Source organism: Colobus angolensis, unplaced genomic scaffold, assembly GCF_000951035.1.
Source record: "Colobus angolensis palliatus isolate OR3802 unplaced genomic scaffold, Cang.pa_1.0 Scaffold159, whole genome shotgun sequence".
Taxonomy (NCBI): Eukaryota; Metazoa; Chordata; class Mammalia; order Primates; family Cercopithecidae; genus Colobus; species Colobus angolensis.
The window spans coordinates 6,604,330-6,612,887 of NW_012114699.1; the positions used below are offsets into that span (position 1 = coordinate 6,604,330).

General features: G+C 50.6%; 1 protein-coding gene across 1 annotated transcript in view; it reads right to left on the reverse strand.

Moving 5' to 3' along the window:
• The window catches only part of ELF4 (E74-like factor 4 (ets domain transcription factor)), a 46,764-nt gene extending 38,206 nt beyond the window's left edge, over positions 1-8,558 (reverse strand). The window contains exon 1 of the mRNA XM_011936978.1: positions 8,434-8,558. The gene's annotated coding sequence lies outside the window, so the exon portion shown is untranslated. The remainder of the gene's footprint in view (positions 1-8,433) is intronic.

An 8,558-nucleotide genomic window follows, 5' to 3' on the forward strand; every position in this document is an offset into this window, starting at 1 on the left:
AAAATAAAATAAAATAAAATAAAATAAAATAAAATAAAACACCAAACATATTTGTTACAATAAAAATTAACGCAAGTGGGATAAATGCAAATATTAAAAGAAAATGTTATGGACAAGTCAACCCTAAAAATCATATGAAATCACAAAGGACTTAAACTAGCCAAAAACAACTTCAAAAAAGAGCAAAATTGAAAGGCTAATACTACCTGATTTCAAGAATGATTATAAAGCTACAGTAATCAAAATAGTTGGCATTAATGTAAAGAGAAACAAGTAGACCAATCAATGGAATTAAATACAGAGTGCAGAAATGGGCCAACATATAGACAATGGTAGTAGACTGATGATAGCTTTTTCTTTTTTTTTTTGAGATGAAGTCTCGCTCTGTCCGCCAGGCTGGAGTGCAGTGGCCGGATCTCAGCTCACTGCAAGCTCCGCCTCCCGGGTTCATGCCATTCTCCTGCCTCAGCCTCCCGAGTAGCTGGGACTACAAGCGCCCACCACCTCGCCCGGCTAGTTTTTTGTATTTTTTAGTAGAGACGGGGTTTCACCGTGTTAGCCAGGATGGTCTCGATCTCCTGACCTCGTGCTCTGCCCATCTCGGCCTCCCAAACTGCTGGGATTACAGGCTTGAGCCACCGCACTCAGCCGATGATAGCTTTTTCAACAAATAGTGCTAGAATAATTAGATATTCATATGCATAAAGAAAAAAAAGGCTGGGTGCAGTGGCTCACACCTGTAATCCTAGCACTTTGGGAGACCGAGTTGGGAGGATAGCTTGAGGCCAGGAGTTCAAGATCAGCCTGGGCAACATAGTGGGAACCTACATCTACAAAAAAAAAAAAAAATTAAAATTAGCCGGGCATAGTGGCACACTCCTGTGGTCCCAGCTACTTGGAAGGCTAAGGTGGTAGGATCACTTGAGCCCAGGAAGTCAAGGCTGCAATGAACCATAATCACATCACTGCACTCCAGCCTGGGCAACAGAGCAAGACCAAGATAAAGAAAGAAAGAAGAAAGCAAAAGAGAGAGAGAAAGAAAGAAAGAGGAAGAGAGAAAGAAAGAGAGAAAGAAAGAGAGAAAGAAAGAAAGAAAGAAAGAAAGAGAGAGGAGGGAGGGAGGGAAGGAAGGAGGGAAGGAGAAAACAGAAAAATTAACTCAGCAAATCATAGACTAAAATGTAAAGACTAATATTATAAAACCTATAAGAGAAAATATGAGACCAAATATTTGTGAACTAAGGCTAGGGGAAGAGTTCTTAGCTACAGCGCCAAAACTATGATCCATAAAAAGAAAAATTGAAAAGTTGCACTTTCATCAAAATTAAAAATGTTTGCTGAAGTCAAAAGGCACTGAGAAGGGGATTAAAAGAAGCCACAGACTACGAGAAAGTATTTGCAAAGCATGTATCTGATGCAAGTCTTGTATCCAAAAAATATAAAGAACTCTCACAACTCAACTACAAGACAACAAACAATTCAGTTTAAAAATGGGCAACAGATTTGAATAGACACCTCAACAAAGAAGACATAAGGACAGCAACTATATGAAAAGATGTTCAACATCATCAGTCATCAGAGAAATACAAATTAAAATCACAATGAGATACCACTGCACACCTATTAGAATGGCTAATTAGAAGTGTGGTCACCTAATGAGACAGGTGTTTTCTGTGCATAGATTGTCACAGAATTAGCGGAGCTGAAATAGCCTCTGTTATCCTCAGGGGGCATTATAGGAAAAAGATTAGCTCCTCATTCTATGTCTAAGTACCTCCTTGTTATCGGGTCATCAGGAATTTCGGGAGGTTAAGAATAATTGCCACTCTCCCATCCCCCAAAATCTAGCAGTTCTAACTGAGGGGTGGGGACCAAGGGACTGGAGTGGAGTGCTTTATTCAGGGGTGGTCCAGTTTATCCTAGGCTGCCTGTCCCTGCGGGTGGTCACAGGCTCCTCAAGCAAACACAATCCAGTCAATAGCAAATGGAACCTCCAAGTTACTCTCTGGGAGGCCTCTGGAAGGGGAATGGCCCCTAGTCCCCTGGGAGCTCTTCTGGGCAAAGGCAGTGCCCCAGCCTCAACTCAAGGCCTCTGGGCATTGGCCCAGAATGGACCCATCATCTATTCTAGTGAAGGGTGAGAGTGAGTGGTAGTCAGCCAGTTGGCTCCCAGAATTTTACACTCAGTAGGGTAACAACAACAATCTGATGATTGCTAAACAGTTCCCAGGAGTACAACATTAGGCCTTCTCTCAACGAAACTAACTTACTCTTATTTCTGCAATGAATGATGCTCAAAATGAAAATGGTGAAGGACTAAAGAAGGCCATGTTAATACAAATATTAACGATTTGAGTTTTGCTCACTACAGCACTGCCTGCCTTTCAGTATATTACAAACACACACACACACACACACACACACACACACCCCTTCTATTACATCCTCCTCCCATCCTGTGCAATGGCCGAGTTAACAAAAAACAGAAAAACCTGGAAAATCTCCCTCTTAGTTTCAGAAATGGGTGTGGCATGCCCTGCCAGCATTGCCAAAGAAGTGGTTGGTCCCTAGAGCCTGGCAAACTCAAGGGTGTGTGAAGGGGAAGTGGTGACAATAATAATAACTGTTACAGGAATAATAATAACAGCCGTGAACACTTACTGGGTGGGTACTACATACAGGCACTCTGCTGAGTGCTTTATATGCATTGTCTCATTTAAGCTTCACTCCAACCCTGTGAGGTGGGCACTGATTCCCAGAGTGGTTAAGTAACTAGCTCAATCGCAAATAGTCACACAGCCAGTAAGTTTGGCATATTAATGTAGAGAGCCTGTGCTCTTCCTCCTCTAGACAATAACGTGTATTGGGAAGGATACTGGGTCACACTGGAAGAGGAAAGGAAGCTTCAGGAGAGTCAGGTGTTCTGAGAGGCAGGAAGTGCCCACACTGGGCCAAGAAAATAACCCATCAAGAAGGTGGCAACTTGGTTCAGCGCGGTGGCTCACGCCTGTAATCCCAGCAATTTGGGAGGCCAAGACAGGTGAATCACCTGAGGTCAGGTGTTCGAGACCAGGCTGGCCAACATGGTGAAACCCCGTCTCTACTAAAAAATACCAAAAAAAAAAAAAAAATTAGCTGGGCATGGTGGTGGACGCCTGTAATCCCAGCTACTTGGGAGGCTGGGGCAGGAGAACTGCTTGAACCTGGGAGGTGGAGGTTGCAGTAAGCTGAGATCACGCCACTGCACTCCAGCCTGGGTGACAGAGCGAGACTCTGTCTCAAAATAAAAAAAAAAAAAAAGAAGGTAGCAACTCATGGGAAAGCTTGCTCAGCCTAGACAAACTACTTAGCTTGCTTCTTGTTAGCCTCTCTGAGAAATGTTCTGGCACTTTCCCTTGCAGACCTTCCTGCATAAAACACCCTTCCCTGCTCTCTGACCCTCCTCCTTACCCTGGAAGCAGGCTGGGGTCTCTTTGCTGAGAAACTTACCTTGGGCATGATTTCCAAACCAAGAAGTCAGGGCCCTCTGGTATGTCCCTTTGGTGCTGAAATGTGCTGGGGAGGGGGCAGGGCAGTGAGAGAGGGAAAATGATGAGTGTGTGCATGTGGCAGGGGGATGTCTGGGAGTTTTTCATCCAATTAAACCCAACAAGGGTCAAGCTTCCTCCATGTCCAGCCTTGGGAGACACAGAATCAGTCGAAGCAATATATGGCTAGTCCTTAGTGGTCTGGGCAGAAACACATGAAACTCTACATTCTTCATTTCCCAGATGGTGGAGTGGGGAACAATTATGAAAATCTCTCTCCTCCACCTGAAGCTCTGGGCTTCCAGAGAAATCCCAAAACCCTAGGGAAAGGTGTGATCCAGCCAACCTGCGACTGCCATGAGCACGTGTGGCATGTCAGTTTTCCTGTCATTTAAGTGCTCTACGTCTCCCCTGCCATCTCTCCCCCTCCCCAGGGGCGTGTGTGTGTGTGTGTGTGTGTGTGTGTGTCTCTGTGTGTGTGTGTGTGTGTCTGGTGAGGGAGGGGTTTCAAATGAAATCCCCTCAGCTTGGGTGGCAGGCTGGCCAGCCAGTTTGTATCTCCCGGAGCGGAGACAGGGGTTTGCACCGAGCCACCCACACTCGCTGACCTGGTCTTTTATGTGACACGCACTTGCCAAACAATCATCCAGGCTTCGAAGGTCAGTTCGTGGCCAGGGAATAGAGAGAAAGGCGTCTTTTCTTCCTTTTCTGCTGAGCCAAATCTCCCCCTTGCTTCCCCCCACCCCCCTTCAAGGTCTAGCCTAGGCCCGCATCCCTCACAAAGCCTTCCCTCCCTCCTCCAGCTGCTGCTGACCTCCAGTCCCGGCCGCGCTGGCCTCTGCTCCAACAAGCACAATTAGCACCTGACCAGCCACTGGCCCGGCTGCTTGTCCTCGCCTCTGATTGTTTCACTGTCTTAGTCATCTCTTCCCCAGCGCCTCCTCCTCTCATCTCCCCCACGGCGCCTAGCATCGGTTGGGCACACAGTAGGTGTTAATAAATGTCTGTTGAATTGAAACTCAGCAGCCCCTATGAGGTCAGAACCCTCATAAGCACCCCGACCAGCAGTTTCTTGGCAACCAGCACTGGGGCCCGAGCTACAGGGCATTAGCAGTGCAGCTGCTATTACAGGACACACGAGGCTCAGCAGCCAGAGATTTGCAGGCAGGTTGGTGTTGATGAGAAAAGCCCCTGACCCTAGGAAAGCACCTATGGGATTGTGGGTACCTTGCAGGAGTTTCCTTTCTCCCCTGCAGAAGTAGTTTTCAGTCTGAGAACCACAAAGAGAATAAATTGGAAGAGAAGCCAGAAACCTCTTTGCAGCTTAGAAATCCAGGAGAGATGCCAAGCCCGGGTTGGGGTCAGGCCCTATCCTGAGGACAGAAGGCTGCTCAGGGCCTTTCCCAGCTCAGTGGGGGATCCTGGGGAGACAGGGGGCGTGGCAGACATGAGCCCTTCCACTGTAGGGGGCTATAGGGATGTATGGGGGGGTCCCTAAGAAATGCCATCCTGCCCTGGAACCCAACAAATGACATCCTGCAAGATTGCCATCTGTAGCTCATGCAGAAACCAGTTTCCTGGCCAGGCACGATGGTTCACACCTGTAATCCCAGTACTTTGGGAGGCAAAAGCGGGCGGACCACCTGAGGTCGGGAGTTCCGAGACCAGCCTGGTCAACATGGTGAAACCCCATCTCTACTAAAATATACAAAAATTAGTTGGGGAAGGTTGTGGGCACCTGTAATCCTAGCTACTCAGAAGGCTAAGGCAGGGAGAATTGCTTGGGCCTGGGAGGCGGAGGTTACAGTGAGCCGAGATCACGCCACTGCACTCCAGTCTGGGCGACAGAGCGAGACTCCATCTCAAAAAAAAAAAAAAGAAAAGAAAAGAAGAGAAGCCAGTGTCCCTTTCCCTCTCATTCACCCAAATCCTAGACAAGACTCTGTGTGTGGGGAGGGTGGGGGGTGCATCGAGACCAGAATCTGGCCAAGGTCTTCAGGCAAAGAGAAGCCCCCAAGTCTAGGGTGCTTGATCCCCCACACTGGCTCAGGGATTTGATTCCGGCTTCCAATTACAATTATTTACATAGACAATGTATCCCCTCTCCCTGGCCCCCTCCCATACCCTGCTCCGACTCCAGCCCACACGAAAAGGTACACACAATCCCGGAAGGCAGGTGGTGTCTTCCTCACATCCATGTTTTCCTCACTGCCACTTCGTTGGGGCCTGGTACTAGGACTGGCTCTGAGCAAGTGTTTGCCGAATTGAATCTGAGTTTTAGGCGCTGCATTAGGCAATATCGTAAGGGCAGCTAGCACTTACTGTGTGCCATGTGCTATTCTAATAAGCATCTTATATGTATTCATTCATATATTTGATCCTCACCAAAGTGTTATAAGGTAGGTTTCATGTGACAGATACGGAAACTGGGGCATACAATTGACTGGGATAACATAGCTAGTAAATAACAACGCTGGGATTTCAACCTAGACAGTCAGGCTTTAAGAACTGGAGGTAGCTGGGCTCGGTGGCTCACACCTGTAATCTAGCACTTTGGGAGGCGGAGGCAGGTGGATCACCTGAGGTCAGGAGTTTGAGACCAGCCTGACCAACATGGAGAAACCCCGTCTCTACTAAAAATACAAAATTAGCCATGGTGGCACATGCCTGTAATCTCAGCTACTTGGGAGGCTGAGGCAGGAAAATCGCTTGAACCGGGGAGGCAGAGGTTGCGGCGGGCCGAGATTGTGTCATTGCACTCCAGCCTGGGCAACAAGAGCGAGAAACTCCATCTCAAAAAAAAGAACTGGAGTTAAGGAGTTCAAGATTACAGTGAGCTGTGGCTATGCCACTGCACTCCAGCCTGGGTGACAAAGTGAGACCCTGAATTAAAAAAAACAACAACAAAACACTAAACATAAACAAAAACTGGATGTAAGACGAGAAAATTGCAGGGGTAGGGGATATTGAAAGGATGAAGGCCAAGCTTAAGAGCAGAAGAGTAGAGGTTTTCCCCAGGAAAGCAAACTCCTCAGCCTGTGTCTAGTTGGGTCTCTGCGACACAGGGCCTAATTTTTGCAGGATGAGGGGCATTTTGGACATGCTATCCATCAGACCCCTAGAGACAGACCACAGCACCCTCCTTTTTAGATCCCAGTATACGCCAGAGAAGACAGAAGCCACTGTGTCACCACTTAGCACTAGGTGAGGGAGAGTGGATTTTGGGCCCCTAGGTTGTCCAGGGGTGGGCGCCAGTTCCTGAGCAACCACCGAGCAAACAGTGCAGCAGAGGGAGGAATGCCAGACATAGTTGCAAACAAGCCACTCCTTCGGCTCACAGCAAGAGGCTGGGTGAGGGTGGTAGTATGGAGCCTGCTTCATGGTTCCCCCCCCACCCACCAGCCCCCAACAAGAGATCTCAGGCTCTGAATCCAGCCCCAGAAACAACCACATGCAAGGTAGCCTCTTCCTCACACAGGCTGGCTGGGATGGGAAGTCCTCCCTGATAATCTTCACTGAATTCCAGAGAGCTCCCCCTAAGCTGCTCCTGTACTGGATGCACTGAGTCTGAATTAATGGTCGAGAAAGCACTTTATAACCAGGAAAACCCAATGTAACTAACTGCAAGGAAGGACTGGCATTCTTGCTGGGCATACGTGTTCCCCGGGCATTTTCAGTGCCAAAGTCTCCACAAAGGGAAGAGCTAGAACTGTTCCCTTCACCCACCTCCAACCTGGCACTAGGGCCAGGGGTCAGCTCGCAGGGGGTGAGTCCCCAATGGGCGTGCCCACCAGCTGTTGGGGCTGAGCAGTGGTGGTTCAGGCCCTGGAGTGGGTGACCTCACTTCCGCTCCTACCTCCCCACCTCCCCAGCACTCCTCCCATTTGAGGCCCCACCAGGCCAAAATCGAGAAGTCCAAGGTTAACTGTTCCTTCCCACTTTAAGAGCTAATTAAAATAATTAGCCACAATGAACTGTCAAACATTAACCAGAAGAGGCTGCAGGACCAGACAGGCCTCTCTATCACAGGCCTAGGGATGAGGGGCAGGAATCAAATGGCCATCAAATCTCTCAGCTGGGGTATGGTGGGGGGCGGGGACGGCCCAGGAGGACCTCACTGAGCCGAGGTGCCAAGGGTTCAGGAGGTGACTCTGGTCAGGAAGGTGATGTCCAGGCATACGGTGGTGAGAAAAAGGCGTCAGGATTAGGGTGCGGTGGAGGAGCCAGGAATTCATAAAGCAGTCATCGCCTCAGCAGTCCCTCAAGCCTCCAAAGCAAGGCGCTGGCGTGAGGGTACCCCGCACGGTGCGGCTGCTGAGTCCCCTAGGCGGCGGCCCGGGAGGGAACGGGGAGGCGGGAGAGCCGGGGAGAGCGGGAACGCGGGAGCGGGAAGACTGGCGGCTGGCTCACACGGAAACTCCGGCCCCTGCCAAGAGGTCTCTATTTTGGCGACCCAGTTCTCCAAGTCATAGGTCTGCGTGCGCGTGTAAGCGTGTGACCCTAAAGCCCTGGCCCCAGAAGCCCCGGGGGCAGTCGGATCAATCTAGCAGCTTCGCCACAGTCCGCCCCACCTCCTCTGCCCTCGGGCGCCCAGCTTCTGGGGGCCCTGCTGTCACGATTGGCCCCGTCACGGAACCCGGGCTGCTGGGGGCGAGGGAAAACAGGGGTCCCTACCCCGACTCCCCGACTCGGGGAATCCATTCCATTTCCATCCCGGGATCGAGAGCCCGGGTTCTCCAGCACACGCGCGGCGGGGCGACGCCAGGGCGGGTCGCGACACGCCGCGACTCTCCCGCCCTTCCCCGGGCCCCCAGCCCCACGCCGGGGCCCCGGCGCTCTCGATTCCGCCCTCAGGCAAACTTTTCCAGGTCCCCGAAGGCTCGAAGAACCGGCGCCATCGACGTACCTGAGGCCGAGTGGCTCACGGGCCCAGCTTGGTCGCCGGGCCGGGGTCTGTCTCCGTGGTCCCCTCCCAGCTCCGGGGGCCGAGACGCGGGTCCCCAGCCCCGCCAGCCCGTCCTCTCCCCTCGG